Below are 21094 nucleotides of genomic sequence, written 5' to 3' on the forward strand. Positions count from 1 at the left end.
CAGCGATCATGGAGGAGCGGTTCGACAGTTCGAAGTGCAGTTCGAAGGTCATCACTGACAAGTATAAATAGCAGAGCAGCCCCTAGAAAAAAGGACGGACTCAGATCATACAAACCAGTCATTTACTTCATATATTTTCTTTTCCAGTCTTTTACATTTCCAGTCTTTAAATACCTGCACTTTAAATACCCGCACTGTACTTCAATTCATAGGAGTAGCTTCAAGTAGATTCAAGTAGATTGCTGTTGTAAACCTCTCTGAGGCTGAGTTCGAACCATTGTAAGTGTTCATTTTTATGAAATACTTCAATTGTTCTTCATATTACTATTATTTCTATTAACTTCTCCTAAGTCAAGCCACCAGTAAAAGTCCTCTTCGTTGAGGCTGAAAAGAACTAAAACACAATCGTCTGATAATTGGTTGGCAATCACAATTTCTGTAAGGACTGATTGATCCTTACTGGCACGCTCACATTCACAAAAATACCCTTCGAAAAGCCAAAAAGCCAACATATATTTTTGGCACGCCCAGTGGGACTTAATTAAAAATGGCTAGAAGAAGACGACAAGGAGAAAATGAACGCTTGGAAGAAGACGTGGAAGGAGAGGTAGAAATACCAAATCCAGAGGATAATGTGGTAACACATCCTGTGGAAACTCCTATATTGTCAGAACCTATGGTCGAACATCCCAGTACTTCTGGACAAGAACCATATGTTCATATTATTGGACAAAACCAAGGAATTGGACCGTCCACTGTGCCATTTATTCAACCAACAAATCCATGGGATGGTTTAGTAAATGCCATGGGACAACAATTAATGAACACAATGGAAAGGTGGGCAACATCCTTTTTGGATCGAATGAATACCCACCAACCAACAAACACAAGACACACGGAGGAAGTTGTAAATGTCCCCCAACAAAGATTGGCTAGAGAAAAACAGCCTATGCAAGTTAATGGACATTCTAATGGTCAAACTAGTACCCAAAACTTTGAAAGACCATCACCTCAGTCTTGGTATGAACCCATTTCAAGGCCTATAGTAGGCCAAAATGCCTCAGTACTTAATAATGAAACCACACAGGTTGGTGGATCTGGCCAAGTACAAGAAACTGGCATAAGAATGGTTACAAATCCCATGTTCGAAGCCATGCCTGGCACAAGGGGGTACACTAATCCCTTATTCGAATTTACACCCGGGGGGTTGGAGGGTTTTCCTACAAATGGCAGAGACACGACACCTGTTCCAGCACCTTTTGCAGGTCCTTTCACAGGTCAGGCTCAAAGGGGTTACCCATACCCTTAACAGCAACCTGCACCGCAAGGACAACCAGCCCCAAATTTACCACCTTATGGACCAAGAGGACCACAAGCACAAGTTTGTCCACCAAATCCTGTGTTTGCCCCTCCAGTAGTGGTTCAGCAGGCACAAAATATGGTTCCTAGAGACCAGATTGCTGATATTGTTAGGGAGATATGTGGACCAATGGCTCGGGGGGTCCAGACTCCTATATACAGAAAACCATACCCAGAATGGGTAGATAGGGTACATGAATACCCAAGGGGATTCAGGATACCAGATTTTACCCTTTTTTATGGGACTGGAAATCAATCAACGATAGAACATATTGCTAGGTTTGCCGCTCAATGCGGTGAATTTACTAACCATGACTATATGAAACTGAGATTATTTCCAAATTCCCTAACGGGGGGAGCATTCGTATGGTACATCAACCTTACACCTGGCTCCATTCAAAATTGGCAACAAATGGAAGAGGCATTTCATGCCCAATTCTTCCAATCAGAGCCAGAAGTATCTATGGCAGATTTGGCTAGATTGAGTCAAAGGCCTGAAGAAAAGGCTACTTAGTTTATTGCCAGATTTAAAAGGGCTCGAAATAAATGTAGAGTCATCCTGCCAGAACCAGAATTCGTCAGATTGGCTCAAAATGGTTTAGAATTCAGGCTTCGAAAGAAGTTTGATTCAACTGAATTCAAGGATTTGGTCGAATTAACCTATAAGGTGTCTCGATATGAAGCATTATTAGAAGAGGAACAAGATCGAAATAATGCATCATATAAGACATATTATAGAGATCCTAATTATGAAATAGATGCAGCAGAGATTGTAGGCAAAGAACCTGTAATTTGTGAAGCATTAATTCATAAGGATACAACTATAGACCAGCAGTTTAAAAAGAAAGACTTTCATAGAAAATATTCTTTCGATTTAACAAAAGCAGATGACATCTTTGATCATTTGCTCGCGGCTAATTTCCTTAAGTTACCTAAAGGAGTAAAACTACCATCTCCAGATGAACTAAAAGGAAAAGTATACTGTAAATGGCATAATTCTTGGACTCACTCGACTAAAAACTGCATTGTTTTTCGAGACAGGATCCAAGAACAGATTCGAAAAGGAAGTTTGAAGTTCTCAGCTAAAACAGAAAAAGCCATGGGAATTGACAGTGATCCCTTTCCAGAAGTTGGAGAGGCAGCAGCCAATGTCATTACATCAGACTTTCAGAACTTGTCCTTGACAGAATTGGAGGAAGTCAATGTGCAGATGCATGTTGCTAATCAAACCAACATCAAGAAGAATGCTAGAAGCCTACCAGTTATTGAACAAGGTTTCTCGCACCAGAAGGAACATTCTGATGAAGAATCACTGGATGATGATTCTTTAGAAGCAGCGGTAATGCAGAGAATGTGCCCCAGGTGCAGACTCAGTTACAAGTGGTTGAAGGGGCTCCCAACTGATGGGAAGCAATACTACAGGGACGTTCAGAGACGTCCTAAGTCAACCAATGCTTACAACAAAAGGCCGTATCCGGCTAGTGATAGGCAGAGACCACCAGTGGTTGAGCCTGTGGTGAACAGAATGCATGACAAAGGCAAGAAGCTCTTGCATGAATCCAGGCCACATAACTATTATAGAATGAAGAGTAGCCATTCTGAAAGAAAACTGGAGAGAGGTTCGGTTCATGGAATCAAAGCCAGAGATTGGCCCCCTAGACCAGTTTTACGCAGGACAGAAAATGGTCACCCTTATCGAAGGTCTGAATCAGATTCAAAACATGAGGACAAAACCAAGCACTTACCTTTACGGCCAGTTTCGAAGATGGCTTCGAAGGTGGAAAAGGGCAGTTCAGCATCTGAATCAGCAAGTTCATGGGTACCTGGAGTCCCAGACTGGTTTGTAATGCAAAACAAACCTAGAGAATTGCCTGTTCGAGGAGATGTTGTAAACCAAGGCAGGATGATCAGGCCTCCTATGGTGGCTCCAAATAATTGGGTGCTGCTTAAACACCCAAAGACAAGGGAACCAGATATGGTCCCAGTCATCTCAAGATCACAGAGAAGAAAAATTCAGCGCAGGTACACCCAGTATCAGAAAGATCTGAAGGAAAGTGGAGAAAATTCTTCACCAGTCAAAACGGAAGGAAAGAAGAACCCAAAGTCAGACCATGCTCCAAAGCCAGTTCCACAGAGCAAAGTGGTCTGCAGCCGAGAACAGTTGGCCAAAGTTCATTCTGAACTGAAAACCAGAGAGAAGGCTAGTTTGGTAGGGTTGGAGAAAGCTTTGATGGAGACAGATAGCGAGACCGAAGAAGAGATTAGCATAAGCCAGAAGAAAAAGGTCGTGGAAGAAGAGATGTTCGAAGCCTTCATGGCTGAGCAAACGTTTCTGACTGAAGAGCCAGTTGAGAAAGATCCTTCGAAGGGATCAGTTAGCAATGAAATACCAGAATGCATCATGCAGGATGTTTCTGAGGGAGTCAACCATAGTAACCAAGAGGGTGAACAAGTACAGCCAGCCATCCAGTTTGGCTCGTTTCCCCCAGTATCAGTGAACATGGTACACATACTACCACAGGAATTCCAAGCTGGAGATGAAAATCAAGAGGGGCAGGAAGCTGATCTAGTTCAGATCTCTAGTAAAGACTCGCAAGCAAGCATGGTGCAAGATAACTTCGAAATGGTTACCCCGATGGAAGATGAATATGAAAGTGAGGAAGTAGTAAACATCAATCTATCGTATCCATTCGAGTACCCCTCAGATTCGATGACGCAGCACGTCAGGCCATTGTACATCAAGGCTTTCTTTGATGGGATACAGCTGAACCGAGTCCTGATAGACAATGGGGCAGCAGTAAACCTACTCCCGAAATCTTCTTTGAAGAAACTAGGGAAAAGGAATCCCAAGTTGATACCAACCAGCACAACCATTGCTGGTTTTGCTGGAGATAAGCAAATGGCTCAGGGGATTCTATCCATTAATTTAAGTGTGGGAACCAGGGATTGTATGACAGCATTCTTCGTAATCGACAGTAATGCTAAATACAATGCTTTGCTTGGAAGGGATTGGATCCACACTAACAAATGTGTGCCTTCTTCTTTACATCAGAAAATCATGATGGCTTTAGGCAATGGAGAGACAGAGGAAATCGATGCAGATCCTCAACCCTTCATAGCCTGTGCAGACTTTGCAGAGGCTAAATTGTATATTGAGGGAGTGACACCTCTCAGTATACTGATGAAAGATGACAGCTCAGCCAAAGTGACGGCTGATGAGGAGGTGACGCACCTGAAGCACTTAGTCCAAAAAAGTGCTGATGAAGAGGTTGTCCTTAGAGATGACAATGATGCCTGGTTATAGGCAAAGAAAGGAACCACAAGAAGCCAAGTACTTGGCTTTGATTAAATTTTCAGCATTGGACATAAAAGCAATAGTCCAGAAAGTTTAGGAGCAAGAGAGAGAGGCCATGATAATTGGCTGCAAACAGCAGCAGCAACAGGCTGGAGTCTTGACTCTTGGTAAGTACTGTGCCTTGGACATTGAGACAAAAGTCCAGGAGATACAGGAAGAGGAAGCCTTGTGGACAGATTTTGTCTATGAGGAGGAGGACAGAGATATTGAATTGAAGAATCTGGGGGCAGAACCAAGCTTGAAGATCACTTCAAAGGTAGAAGAAACCAGAGGGAGTTCTCATGCACAAGATCCTTTAGAAGAAGTAAATCTAGGGGAAGGTTCTGTACAACAGCCCACCTATATAAGTGCTTGTTTGAATGCTCTGGACAGAAACCAACTATTGGTTGTTCTGAAGAAATATAAAGATTGCTTTGCATGGTCTTATAATGAACTACCAGGATTGGATAGGTCATTAGTGGAACATAGGCTCCCCATGAAGCCTAATTTCAAGCCTTACAAGCAGAAATCAAGGAGGATGAGTCCAGAAGTAATTCAGAAGGTCAAGGAAGAGATCCTTAGACTCCTCAAGGCAGGTTTTATTAGAACAGCCAGGTATGTCGAGTGGCTATCTAATATTGTGCCTGTAGTCAAGAAGAATGGCAAAATGAGGGTATGTATTGATTTCAGAAATTTAAATCTAGCAACTCCCAAAGATGAGTACCCTATGCCCATAGTGGACTTGCTGGTGGACAGTTTAGCAGGTCACCATGTCTTGTCAATGATGGATGGGCATTCCGGCTATAACCAAATCTGCATTGCAGAGGAAGATATCCACAAGACAGCATTCAGATGTCCTGGGAATATTGGCACCTTTGAATGGGTTAAGATGCCATTTGGTCTAAAGAATGCTGGAGCTACATATCAAAGAGCCATGAACACTATCTTTCATGATCTTATTGGAGGATATTTGGAATGTTATATTGATGACATTGTGGTTAAGTCCCAATCCATGGAGGAGCACCTGTTTCACTTAGAAGCAGCTTTTGAAAGGATGAGGAAGTTCAAGTTAAAGCTCAATCCTCTTAAATGTGCTTTTGGTGTATCATCTGGAAATTTCTTGGGCTATGTTGTTCACAAGAAAGGAATACAGATTGATCAGAATAAAGTCAAAGCAATCATTGAGGCCAAACCCCCATCAAGTAAGAAAGAATTACAAAGGTTCCTTGGGCAGGTTAACTTTCTTCGAAGGTTCATTTCTAACACTGCAGGGAAAACTAAAGTATTTTCTTCCTTGTTAAGGCTGAAAGATGAAGAGGAATTTATGTGGACAGCAGAGCATCAAATTGCTTTCGAAGGTATCAAGGCCTACTTGGCCAACCCTCCAGTGCTGATGCCACCAAAGGGTAACAACCCCTTGAAGTTGTACATAGCTGCAGCAGAAGATTCATTGGGAGCTTTCTTGGCCCAAGACAATGAAGAAGGCAAAGAGCAAGCTGTTTATTACCTTAGTAGGTTTTTAAATTCTTGTGAATGTAAATACTCAGCTGTTGAAAAGCTGTGCCTTGCTTTGTATTTTGCTGCAATAAAATTGAGATACTATCTTTTACCTACAACTGTCTTGGTAATTGCAACCACGGATTTGGTTAAATATATGTTATCTAGACCAATGTTGAGGGGAAGAATTGGCAAATGGATGCTTGCCTTATCAGAATTTCATCTAGAATATGTCCCTCAAAGGGCAGTAAAAGGGCAGGTTTTAGCCAATTTTTTGGCAGATCATCCATCTCAAACAGAGAGCCAGGAGATAATGGAACTTGGTATGGCCAGTGTTGAGCCATGGAAAATGTGGTTCGATGGGTCGAAAGCAAATGGGTTAATTGGAATTGGTATTGTAATCAAGTCTCCACAGGGGACAGAAACTACCCATGGTTTTAGAGTGGATGAAGCTACCTGTTCCAATAACCAGGCTGAATATGAAGCCTTAATTGTGGGACTAGAGATTCTTATTGGATTACAAGTACATGCAGTTGACATATTTGGAGATTCTCAATTGGTGGTTAACCAAGTAAAAGGAATTTTCAAGTGTCAAAGCATAAGTATCCTGCCATATTATGTTGTTGCATTACATTTGCTTTCTCAGTTTCAAATAGCAAATGTAACCCATGTTCCAAGATTCTTGAACAATAGAGCCAATGATGTGGCTCAAAAGGCTTCGAACTTCAAGAGAAGGGATAATACCCAAAGGGACATAAGCCAAACAACATATCAGAGATTAATACAACCTTTGAATAAAAGGAATGTGATCTTGGAAGTCAATCATAATGACTTACAAGAACAAGATTGGAGGCATCCAATAATGCAGTACTTGGCTGGTCCATCTTCGAAGGTCAGTAGAAAAGTTAAGTTGCAGTCTATGCAATATATGATATATGGTAATGCTCTCTACAAAAGGGGGGGGGGGGAGATGGCTTATTGTTAGAATGTCTAGGCCCGAAAGAAGCATTAACAGCCATGGCTGAGGTTCATGAAGGCATTTGTGGTGCTCATCAATCTGGTGTAAAAATGAGATGGTTGCTTCGAAGGCATTCCTATTATTGGCCAACCATCCTTAAAGACTGCATAGAATATGCAAAGGGATGTCAGGCATGTCAAAAGCATGGCACAATAAGGCACGTGCCCATAACTGACCTACATGCAGTAGTGAAGCCTTGGCCATTCAGAGGGTGGGCCATGGATATGATGGGAAAAATACACCCACCTTCTTCGAAGCATTATTGTTTCATTTTAGTGGCCACTGACTACTTCACTAAATGGGTCGAAGCTAAGCCATACAAGGCTATAGACCAAACAGAGGTTATTGGTTTTATTAAAGATTTGATCCATAGATTTGGCATCCCGCAAACCATAACAGTTGATAATGGAACTGTGTTTGATGGGAAGATGGTGAAGGCTTTTGTGGCAGAATTTGGAATTAGCCTTGTTAATTCCACACCCTATTATGCACAAGCTAATGGTCAAGCTGAGTCATCCAATAAGTCATCCAATAAGTCATTGAAAAAAGGAATACAGAAGGTTGTGGATGACAATCCCAGGGATTGGCATAACTTATTATTGGATGTTTTGTGGGCATATAGAACCTCACCGAGGTCAAGCACAGGAGTCACTCCCTACGCCTTGGTGTATGGACATGATGCAGTCTTACCAGTAGAGATTAATGTTAAATCTTTGAGAGTAAGATGTCAAGATCAATTGAATCCTGAACAATACCATCAAAGTATGTGCTTAGAAATAGAAGGCATAGATGAAGCCAGAATTTTGGCATTAAATAGCATTCTTTTCCAAAAGAAAAAAGCAGCCAAGAATTATAATAAGAAAGTCAAACACATTGGCTTTGATGAAGGTGATTTGGTATGGAAGACAATACTCCCAATTGGGATTAAAAGCCATAAGTTTGGCAAATGGTCACCTAACTGGGAAGGACCATATCAAATTCATAGGGTTCTGCCTTTTGGAGCATACCATTTAAGAAATTTGAATGGTTATGTACATCCCAAAAAGATTAATGGCAGATATTTAAAACCTTATTTTCCAACCATTTGGGAAACACGAGGGATAGAGTAAACATCATATGCAAGCATCATATACAAGCTTGCTCAAATGGTATACAAAATATTGTGCTTTCATAAAGAATCAAGTACATTGTGCCACAAATTGGCCCAAAAATCATTACAATGCTTTAGTTGTTTTTCTACAATAGCTTTCCTATTGCTAAGGGAAGGAAATAATTGGATAGCCACAGCCATGTCTTCTTTTCGATTAGCCAGCCCTTGATTGGTGATGTGCAGTTTCTTATCAGTTCGAACCAAGGCTTGGTTTACTGCGGCTAACTCTTCTTCAAGCTGAGCTTTTTTCTCCAGAAGTTGGACTCAAAAGTGGGAGGCAGAAGAGTGTTGTTCTTTCAGAGTCGATACTTCAGTATGCACTTGAGAAACAAAACTCTGGTCCTTAGCCAGCTTCTCATCCGCAGTTTTAGCAGCATGACAAATATTGAGATAAAAATCAATAGTAGCTGCAGCCTGAGATAGATGACTTGAGACACTCATGGCAGACTGCTCAGCAATGTTACAGCATTGAAGGAACCCATTCCTGATGATGGGCCTTTGTAGAGCCTCGAAGGGGATCCTTGAAAAAGAAGTCAACAGTTGCAAGCATGTGTCCAAATCTACTAAAGGTGCAAAAGGCTTGTTGTTGGAGGAAGGAGAACTCTTGAAGATTTCCAATAGGGAGTCAGCCAAGGCTAATGGCTTAGCTTCAGCAGTGGAGGTGGGAGAGGTAGAAGGTATGTCAAAGAGACTAGCTAGTCTTCCTTCAAAAATGTCTACCTCATCCCTTGACATGAAGGACATAGAGAGTGTTGTGGTGGAAGACGCAAAGGGCTGCATAGGGATGGGAGAAACGGATGGAGCATCTTTGGCAGCCTCTATGGTCTTGGCCACCAGCAAATCAAGAGAAGAGGGACTGGAAGTAGGCATTGGTGATGAACCATGAATTGAAGGGCTACCAGTGTCTTCTGTGGAAGAATCAACTGCCATTGGGAATGGAGTAGCAGTTGGAGTTTCTATAAAGGATGGAGAAAGAGCAAGGCTTGAAGGAAAAGTAGACTGAGGTAGGTTACGAGCCAAAAAAGGGAGGTATGGCTTTAATCCAAGAAAAGGAGATGCAGGAATACTGGAGTCTAAAGAAGGTATGACAAATATAGGCTTTGGAAGTGGAAGTACAACTCGAACAACCCTAACATTCTGTATTTGGTCAACCTCAACCGAAATTGAGGAAGGTCTCATTGGAAAGGTGAGTACAGTAGTTGTCACTGCAAAAGGAAGAAATGCAGAACAATGTTAAACTTCAATACCACAAGCTGACAAAGTAAAAAACAGCAGAGGTATGAAAGAAATTACTTGTTCCAGAGGCGCTAGTACTGATGGGAGAACTGCGGAGAGAGTAATGTCCAGCAGTCTGCTGCCTTCTTACCATTTCCCCTTGTGTTGCATCGGCAGCAGCAGCTTCCTCTCTTTGCTCTTGCCATCTTTTCTTGGCCCTCTCAAATACAACGATTGCCTTGGAATGTTCTTGTTCGACTGCCTTGGCGGCTGCTTTATGAGTAGAGTCCTCAACATAGTCAGTGACAGGAACAGTCATTTTCTTTCTCTTCTCCCTTGGCAGAGATACAACCAATTCTTTTCCAACCTCCCCTTCTTCAGATCGGGGTTCAGACTCTCCGAAGATAAGTTCTTTCTCCGCTATTATGGTGGTTGCCTCGCTAACAGGATTTTCAATGACATCAGATGAAGATACAGCTACCTTTTGTCTCTTTGTTCTTTGTAAGGGCACTTCCTTCTATGACTCAACCTCTCTTTCTTCTTCAAGAGATTCAGGTACTTCAGGAGGAAGGACTAGTCTCCTTTTTGTTTTTTGTTGTTGTTTCTTCTTGAGAATAGCTAAAGTTTCGGCTCTCTTGGGAGACTCTTCTTGTGGAGATCCTACACCAAAAGCATGAGTATAAGGAAACCAACAAAAGATTCAGAAATAAAAAGGAGGAGAAGAACTTGAAGATACTCACTCTTCTTCGAAGCAGCTCTAGTAACCCTGGCTGGAAGGGGTAAAGTGGCAGGAGTAGTGGTAACAACTTCAGGAGGGGGAGAAGTGTTCTGGGCTGTTGTTGACTTATCCTTCGAAGGCAGTCCCAACCCCACCAACAAGTTATGAGGGTGTGCAGAGAGGCGCACTTCCATATTGGCTGTCCACCAGTTCTTAAATCTTTTTAAGACTGAGCCAAAGGGGCGAAAGGGGATAAATTGGAATTCACTCAATTCCTTCAGCAGTCTGAGTACTGCTGCCTCTGGCTTGGATTTGGGTATTCTCAAATCTCTGGCAGTAAGATGGACATTTGAAAGACTGCAAAGAGGAACAGGTATCCCTTGAGAGAGCCCAAATTGCCTTGCAAATTGAGAAGGGCAGTATACCTCAGATATGCATTTATAGGCTCGAGGGTTCAGAGTGCCAATGAACAGCTCCCTTGGTAATAATATAGAGGCCCACATATCTTTGTGGGGAGAAGTGGAACATTCCTTATCAGCCAGAAAAGATTGTAGCCAGGTTGGCCCTCTATTGGCTTCGAAAGGACAAAAGAAGGAAGCAGATGGAGAGATAGGAAGTTGATAAAAGAAGGTGAAGTAATAAGCAAAGGAAGCAGGGTAAAGGGCAATCCTAGCATATTTTTCCCCGTAAGTACTAGGATCCTGAACAAGGAATCCTAAACACTTGGGATGTAGGTCAGTGAAATAAGTAAAGAGCCAGAGTTGGAGCACCCAGAGGGGACCTCCTTGGTTAGCATCGAGGGGTTTTTCGCAAAATTGGGAGCAGGTTCTGTAGACATGACCTAGAAGATAAGGAGCAAGAGCGATATGTTTCTTCAAGACGAGTGCCTTCGCAAGTGGAGCAAACTCAGGCATAATCCTCTGAGATGAGGTGCAAAAGAGGAATTTGCATAACCAGTATAATATGAAGGAGAAGAATTCTCTGTCCCGCACAGGACCTTCTCTCTTATTTTCAGCCTTTACGAAGTCACTATAAGAAGAGTTTAGGGCTGGGAGAGAAAATTTGACAGGAAGGTCTGGATAGTTGGGAGTAAAAGGAGAACCATGGGGTGAAAGCCCTAGGAGATGGCAAATATCAAGAACGGTGGGGGCCATCATACCGCACCGAAACTGGAAGAAATTGAAAGCCATATTCCAAAAACATAAGGCAGCAGGAATCAAAAAGGGGTCTTCAGGAATAATGAACCTGGAAAGTCGAAGGACATCGAGGATATAAAGCTCTTGCAGGTCATCTTCTCTCGCAGGCACCACTCTGTCATACCATTCCTCCCAGTCAGTCCTCAATGTCGGCCAGCAGCGATGAGGACGGTTTACCCTCCAAGTTCCCCAATCAAGCCTTCCTTCGTAAAGAAGGAAATTGTCCTCCAAACGAGGGTACAGAGCTGGGAGTTGAGCAGGAACCTCCCGGAAGATAGGACCTAGGACGTACTCCTGTTTGTTGCTGTGGCGACGAACGAAAAGACGACCATCGATGTTACTTGACTCACCAGATGTCAGCTTGCTGATTTCTTCATCGATACAATGTTTCAAAGCCATGGTAGGACTGATATGGTCGCCAGCAAGTACTTTTAGAGAGAAAGGATCCATTGGTAGTAAGCAAAAGAAGAGCAAAGAAGATCAGAAGAACCAGTAGAGAGAAGGGTTTGTAAAAGGCAAGAGATTTCGGAACATGAAACGAGAGGGTTTTAAAACCTTTGTGTCCGAAATTATACCCCGTAAGTCGTTAAGTACTAAAAGTACGAATGCGAGGAATTTCTTCCAATATTGATAGTTTTGGAGGGAAAAGCTTATTCTGGGGATTGGGGCCAGCTTCGAAATGAAATATTTGGCTTCGAAAACAAGATCTCGACGTCAAAAAATCAAATAACAACGGCTTCGAAATACATAAGTCGGCTTCGAAGCCTAGTATATGCTTAAAGGTGCTAAATTGCTTGGTTATGGGTCTGTTTAGGGGTTATAAATTAAAGTAACGACCTTCGGAGCAAAACCTAGTATTCTCTGAGTATGAGAAACGCTGTTCGGAGCATACTACATGCTTAAAAATGCTTGAATGCTCAAAGTACTGGTCTACTTCAAAAAATCTAAAGACCTGTTTGAAGGTTATCAGTCAAAATGACAACATTCGAAGCAAACCCTAGGACTCTTTAAGGAAGAGGGGCACTGTTCGAAACATCCAAGACCAATCATTGGTTTCTATATGAGCAAGAAGGAATTGCCATATGTTGCCCTTCGACCAAAAGAGATCAGTTTAAAATTAATTGGCTTTATCAACCATGACCATATATTGGTTACAATTAGTGTTGAAGAGTAAAGTCATTCGAATTACTAAAATAATATCTGCCAGAATTGTCAATTTTACACCATGAATTGGAAAAAGACATGATTGGTTCTTTTAGTACTTCATTTGATTCGAAGGATGAGATTGTTCAAATTCGAAGTTACGAGTTAGCTGTTAAAGATAAAAGGAAACAGAGTCAAACAGTGTTAAGTACAGAAAGACTTTGTTTACATTAAAGCCAAGACGACTACATTAAGTGACCCTATTTGGGTACAAATTCAAGTTCATAAAAATAAGGAATAGAATAAATAACGAGGTCATGAAATTTTGTCCAGCAATGGTCAATAAATTTCTGTTCTTTCTTTATTATTTCTTCTATCTCTTCCAAAGTTGGCTGCATAAGCTGATGAGCTCTCACTTCATAATAGAGTTCTTCAGCCTTTGTTTCGAAAGCCTCTTCCCTCGATTTTTGTTCCAATTCATCTATAACCAAATCATCCCAGTACGCAGAATCTTTATTCCTGAAGTCATCGAACTCTTCGATAAAATTCTCTGCTTCATACTGGGCATGAATTCGGAGAGATGAAAGTTGATCCAGATTTTGGATGGTGATCTTAGAATTCTGATGCCAGTAGAGGAGCACTGGGAGTTGGTCCAAAAACAAATAAAGCTCTGCCTAGGCAAGAGGGTTGAGGACATGGCCCCTAGTCAGGATATCACAAGCCCATTGAAAGTTCTTAAGAGGAATGTCATCCTCAAGAACATTGAAGGGCAGGTGGGAGAAAGCCGCGAGCAAAAGTTGAGCTTGCTTTCGCTCGGCTGGAGAAGGGGGTGACGGAGGTTGGTAAGGTGGAAAAACTTTGTCCATTGGAAGGGCAAGTCTTAGTTTCTCTGTCCAAGAAAGAATGGGAGAAGGAGAAGGAGAAGATGATCCTGCTTCGGAAGATGGGAAGAGAGTAGATGGCTCTGCTTCAGAAGACAAAGGGGAGGGAGTAGATGTTTCTATCTCAGAAGGTGTAGAAGAGGGTGTGGATGCCTCTATTATGGGAGATGGCACGGGAGCAGAAGGAACAAAGGCATTAATGTAATCAAGCCAATCAGAAGAACAAATCTTCGCCTTCTTGGCTAAGAATGAAGGGGTATACCCTTGTGCTTCTTCTGGTCGCCGGGCAGGGTGCATTATCTTTGTAGGCATGGAAGAAGTATACCAAGCCACAAGCAGAGTCTCTTCCAAGCTACGTCGAAGGTCAATGGGCACGTAAGGGTAGACCACTGAGCTTCGAGCGTAGGAGGGAAACTCCAAGGGGTTAGTAAACTCAACAAAATGGTGATTGATTCGCTCCCTTAAATCATAAGTCTCAGGAGTTGACCAGCTTGTCCAGCCAGAAGCCCCAGAGAGTGGAGAGGTTACAGTTTCATCCCATGCAGAGGTCTGTGAAGAAGAGTTTCCTAAGTCCATATTTTCAACTTGTCGAAGCAAAGGCTTGAGAGTAGTTCGGTCAAAATACAAAGGGAGCTTAGGGGAAGAACTCTTTGTGTCTGTAAGTTTGTAAACCAAGGGATTGAAGGAAATGTGTTCATAGTCCAAAGGTTTATAATCTGCAAAAGCCTCCATTACCTGAATAGAGAAGGGCGGGTAAAGGTGGCTAATGAATGCGTGGAGATTCTTTCGAGGAGGAATAACATCACTCAAAGGCTCTTCATATGCTTGATCAGTAGTAAGGAAAGTTGATGCAGCATAGCCTGTTCGAATACTAAGGTATTGGGATGTTCAACGAGTTAATGCAAATAATCACCAAATGGATGACGGTTGTATTTCCAGAATTTGGACATACACGATCTAGAGGCGCGGGAAAACTGTAATCCACTAATATCACCAAGTATTGGGTATATTAGTGCGGGGGGTAATGTTGGCTACATATTTTGTAAAAGCCAGTTACAGTTCGACACGTGGCAGAGTAAGGGTAATAAAGGGAGGTTATTCAAGCCTTTAATCCTGATCGTACACGTGGCAACAAATATTGGTCCTCACATGATCTGAGTAACACTAGATCAATGACGGGATGCAAGATGACATATCTTCAACGGTTACTCATATTCAAATTCAAGTACAAGAGGGAAACTCAACTGCCAGTAATGGCGTAATGGAGCTATTTGTAAGGAAGCATGATTAGCGATCATGGAGGAGCGGTTCGACAGTTCGAAGTGCAGTTCGAAGGTCATCACTGACAAGTATAAATAGCAGAGCAGCCCCCAGAAAAAAGGACGGACTCAGATCATACAAACCAGTCATTTACTTCATATATTTTCTTTTCCAGTCTTTTACATTTCCAGTCTTTAAATACCTGTTCTTTAAATACCTGCACTTTAAATACCCGCACTGCACTTCAATTCATAGGAGTAGCTTCAAGTAGATTGCTGTTGTAAACCTCTCTGAGGCTGAGTTCGAACCATTGTAAGTGTTCATTTTTATGAAATACTTCAATTGTTCTTCATATTATTATTATTTCTATTAACTTCTCCTAAGTCAAGCCACCAGTAAAAGTCCTCTTCATTGAGGCTGAAAAGAACTAAAACACAATCGTCTGATAATTGGTTGGCAATCACAATTTCTGTAAGGACTGATTGATCCTTACTGGCACGCTCACATTCACAAAAATATCATTCGAAAAGCCAAAAAGCCAACAGGTCTACTATGAGGGAAAAAAAATATTTTAAAATTTAATATGTGTTATCCTTATTAATAAATTCATATTAAGATATAATAGAATTAAAATTTATGAATTTAAATTAGACGTAGACATATTTTAAATTCAAATAGAATCTCCCAAATAAAATGTTATGATGGATTTCAGTGGCGTGGTCCTCATTCAGAAATGTGATCAACCTCCATTCCGAAAATAAAAGCCCACCTAACCTAGGGCATGAAGTCACACACCCCTTGCCACACCTAGCAAAAAAAGCGCCCATATTAATGAACGGGACCGAACCTAGAATTCTAATATAAGGGGCCAACATATATATTGATAAAAATTTAAAAAAGAAATTATAACTTATAACATCGATTTTTATTGATATAAAATGTGAAAAATATCATAAGAATAAATATAAATAAAATATTTTCTTATATTTATGTTAAATTACAAAAAAAAAAAAATGCAAGACAACCTATGAACCCAAGTTATGAGATTTTTTTTGGGGGGGGGTTATAATTTGTCCAAATTATTAAATTTTATAGTTTCATAGATATAAATATAGATGTGTGAGCTATGCAACAACTTAATAATTTTTACGAGGCGAATCAATATAATTTTAAAATAACTAATAGTTAATATTATTGTATAAAGAGGGTTTTTGAAATCATAAAAGGAGGGTGATAGCTCCTTTGGGTCTATCCTTTATAATGAAATAATAATCACCCTGTTTTGTTCTGAATTTTTAAAAACAGTTTTTAAATTTTCAATTCGTATTTTTATATTTTTAATGATTGTTTTTAATATCATTTTTTTTAATTTTTAGATTCACTTTAATCTTAATATACATAAAAAGTAAAATTTTTTACAAGAATCCTTAAAAAATTTATTAAATATAACAAAATACAAAAATGTATTAAATTAATTTTTTTTTTGTATTTTTTATATTTGGTAATTTTTTAAATTTTCTTTCACAAATATTATACTTTTTAAACGTATTTATATTAAGTGTATCTTAAAAAATTATATAAAATATTAAAAAATTTCATTAAAAATAAAAAAATATAAAAAATAAAAAATTCAATTTTCTAGAACCAAAAACTAGAAGAAAAATGCTTCCTACCCCCAGCTGGGGGTGACACCCAGTGAGGTGTCAGCTGGGGGTTGGTCCAGAAAAAACAGTTTTTTTTTTTTTTTTTTTTTTTTAATTTCCGACCAGTGGAGGCGCGCCACGTCACGGGGGCGCCACCCCCACTGGGTGTATGAAGCATTGTTGAAACTAGAAATGGCATTGTAATGGTGCCTTTGTACAAGCACAACAGCAAGAAAGTTTTCCTACTTTAATCTTGACTTTCAGTCCCTACAAACTCTGATCTGTTGTGACAGTAACAACTAATTTCTGGGTCTGGACGGTCTCCGGTCCAGATCTAGGACAGTTCAGTTCGGCTCATTGGATTTACTTTTGAATCCTTTTCGATAATCAGAACCGTTCACATTTTAAGATTTTTTAGGTACATTATTCTTGTAAATAATCACGTTGATCGGATAACGGATAATATATATTCGGATCACCTTTATCTGAAGAAAAAAAAAAGATCAAAAAGTTAACGGTTTTAAAAAAATGATTTAAATAGGTAGTATCTGTTATCCGATTAACATAATTTTTTATAAGAATAATATACTCAACAAATCTTAAAATATAAATAGTTTGAATTATTAAAAAAAACCCAAAAATAAACCCAATAAATTTGACTAGATCATCCAGTTCAGATGGTGAACTGAAAGCAAGCCACTGCCTTTCTGAAACATTCAGTACTGAAAGAAAGTGTTGTTTGCCTCCTTACTTCCTAGTTTAAAGGCAAAAGGATATGGCACCATTAGTTCTCCAAAAATAAAGCCATTGTTAACGTTTCTGATTCTCTTGTCTTCATCAACTTACCCATACCGTACCCCATCACAAGAATACTGGATACATAACCCTACTGATCTTGTTTGGAATTATGTTATTTTAGTAATTTTTTTAATTTTTTAATTAAAATATGAGGTAAAAAAAATTAATAGATGTGAGATGGTTTTTAACTTTTTAAGAAATGATATGTAAAAAGTAAAGAGAAAAATAAATCTTAAACTTTTTTTTTATATGTTATTAAAAGATTGAGTTGTCAAACAATAGTGAATCTGTGTTTCTACTAACTCTCTCTCTCTCTCTCTGTGTAGGATAGGATTAGGATGAACAGGAGTAATAGAGTTCGAGAGAGCGAAGAAAATAGAGATTGTGCATTATTTTTCATGGTTTTACTCATAATATCATCCATACTGATATTTCCTTACTACATGCTGTTAGGAATCCAGTGGTTGTGTGTATGTATAAATAAATATATAAATAAAATAAACAATAAAATAAAAATGAATAATCCAAAAAATAATTATATAAATTAAATTCCGAATCAATTACTTATAGAAATTATAAGTCGAGGTTTGTGTTGGACACAATCTCCTCAACGTAGATTTCGCCCTCGCTTCAGTACTTCGAGATTTAACGGCGTCTATTTCCCAATATGCAGCGACTACTACTTGATTTGCAGCACTACAAAATCAAGTCTGGCGAACAAAACTATGCTATAACTCTCTTTTTCTTTTCCTAGAAACTAAATGGTAGACTGATGCAAGAGCACAGAAGGACGAACAGAAGAAGAAAAGGAAAAAATGTTTGAAAAAATCGATGAAATAAATTGCTGGAATGGTAGGCTATTTATAGCCTACCATGCACCTGTTTGGGTTGGACTTAGTGGTTGTTCAAACATGGCCGGAAAGGTGCAACCAAAACAACACTGGTTCGGAAAGGAGGCAACTTCGAATTCGAAATTCAAAAAATCGAATTTGAAATTTAGGCACAAATTTTGAATTATTTCTGTAAGGAAAAAAATTTTCCCGCAAGAATTTTTGATGCCAAAATAATTTAATTCATAAAACGATTTTACCAAAGCCGGTTTATAAAACAGCTTTGGCAATGCCGTTTCATAATACAGTTTTACAAAAATCGTTTTCATAATTTTTTTTTTTCGGTTTTGTTTTGTTTTGTTTTGTGTGTGTGTTGGGTTAAAAAGTGATACACAGTTCGAAACACATCCACACGCACCCAAACACACCCATACACTCTGCAGTTCAACGAAGAACGACGAAGAGAGAGATGCGAGTAGAGGATGCCAAGAAGACGAAGTCCACCGCAAGAGTTGTTGCAAGAACGAAGAAGAGAAAGACCTCAAAACATCCTCGCACCTCTCCCTTCCATCATCGACATTGAGCTTTGTTTGGGATAAATTAGGGTTTTAATTTTTGATTGGGAAATTTCAAGTTCAAAATTAGATTTGTTTGGGACTGTAGACATTGACAGCAGATTGTGTTTATGCTGTAATGTCTGAGATTGTAGTTGTATTGTACCCTGGCCCTCATCCCCTGAACCCCAAGCAACGGTTGTTTTGGACTGAGATAGGTGTTATGGTTCTTCTAGTCTAGTAGAAAGTTTATCCTGTGACTGTGCTGTTTTGGCCCCTCTACTGGACGACCGACTTTACCTTTCATTTCAGCCCTAAAATTCTAATCTGAAAGCACCTAATCCTTTCCAGAACTACTGTGTCAGCTAACCATCTACTTGCCTTTAAGATTGTTTTTTCAGCTCCCAAATGATGTTTTTTGTGAGCCCTTCATTGCTTGGCTTCCCATCACTGTGGTCCTCATTCTGATTGGACTTCCAAGAATTGAATGGTGACTCTTATTACTGTCCTGATGGAGAGGGGCAGCGAAGGGAAGTTTTTGATGGAGCTGCCCATTCATATTTGCTGTGCCTTTATTGTGGGCACTTCGTCTGTTTAAACTTTATTAGTCCCCCAACTAGACTAAGCACTTGGCTTTGAGCTTGTTTCACCAGCCCCCAAGTTCAGTTTTCTGTCAACCTCTCATTCCTTACCAGAGTCGTCATCCTCATTGGACATCCCAGGATTGAATGGTGACTCTATCTTCTTGAGTTTTAGAGATTGAAATTCTGAACCCCGACCATCACTAGTTGAAGAAGCCTAGTTAAGGGAACCTTTTGACTGAGCAATCTGCTCTGTTTTCTGTGCCATTGAAGAGGGCACGTCATCTGTTTGAATTGCATTACCCCCCTAACTGGACCAACCAATTGGCTTTGAGATTGTTTTTCTAACTCCCAAATTCTGTTTTTTGCCAACCCCCCCTAATTCCTTTCCATCAGTGTGGTCATCATTCTTACTCGACTTCTTCTAGGAATCACCTGGTGAATCTTTTTGCCATCCTGTCAACGATTGTAATTCAACTTTACTCTAGCCCTCTTCACTTGAAGAACCCCAACCCCCTCTACTGGACCCCCAACCATTTGCCTTTGACGTCATGTCGTCTCCCAAATTCTATTTTTTGTCAACAGCCCACTCTTTGCTACCATTGGACTCAGTGTTTTTATTAGAACTCCAGCTATTAGTAGGTGACTCATTGTCATGCTCGGTTTGAGATTGTATTTCAACTTTACTCCTCTCAGTATTGGAAGAACCCCAAGAAACATAAGTTTGTAATTGTTACTTATTCTACATATTCTGATTGGACTATATGAGCCCCTAACAACCTGGTTTGAACACCGTAGGCCCTGACCCCCAATTACTTGTTCTAGCCACATGTCAACTAGGTTACGAGCTTGTAGAACAGGTTCATCTGACACTATACACGGAAGTCATGGTTGTGAAGGAGTAATATCTTATTGAAGTTGCATGAGTTTTAACAAAGTTTATGTGTTAATGTAATTGTCAACGTCTTTTGATTTGTTTAAGCAATTATGGCAGTCTCAATTTGGTGCTTTTTAAATAGTGAACAATGTCTGACAATTGTAATGGTGTAGACGAGTAGATTGGATTGTCGAATTTCTTGTGGTTGGTTTGCTTCTATTCTCTACGCTATATGATTATAAGTAAGGTGTTTGTATTTCTACATTTAATTCTTGTTGCCTACTATTGAGGAACTTCAATATTAAATGCATGACGTAGCTATTGGTTGAATTGTGTTCGTGTTGGTTAAAACTTGTATCCGTTAATATTTTTTGCTACATTTTGGCCAACAAGGAGTGAAATGTTACTCCATAGTTTCTAGTGTTGCTCTAAAACCATGAAAAATAATTATTTCTTCTTATTTGAACCTTTTATTTTTTTCTTGGCAATGACAAGCACTTAGGTTTTGAACGATAGGCTGATTGTTGTTGGTTTGGATTAATGTGATTTTTAGTTTTTAGTATTGCTCTAAAACCATGCAATTATGAACTCTTGTTAAAAGTGTAAATGACACTGAAATACTTTCAGATTTACAAATAATATGCACTCAATTATCAATTATTTCGTAAGTAACGTACGTTCTTTTGATTACAACGCTTACCCTATTTTTATCAATAAATTGGTAGCCATGAATAAAGAAAATTATTACATTGAAATACATAGCTTGTGTTTGGTTTAGTGGTGGAATTATGTTTTCAGTGTGGAGTTATGATTTCAATGTCAAATTGTGACTTCAGGTATCAATAAGGGAAAATTTCTTTGCTTAACAGTTTTGAAAAGAGTTTTGCAAAGTGTTTTGAAATTAATTTATTATAATTCCTAATTGAAAGCCAACATTATGAAACTTTATATAACTAGCATTAGGCCCTAAAGCTTGTTCATACAACCTAATTACTAATGTATATGACATTATAAGCAATAGGGCTTTGATACAGCAAAAT

Source organism: Camellia sinensis, chromosome 9 (assembly GCF_055761805.1).
Source record: "Camellia sinensis isolate YWXY chromosome 9, ASM5576180v1, whole genome shotgun sequence".
NCBI lineage: Eukaryota > Viridiplantae > Streptophyta > Magnoliopsida > Ericales > Theaceae > Camellia > Camellia sinensis.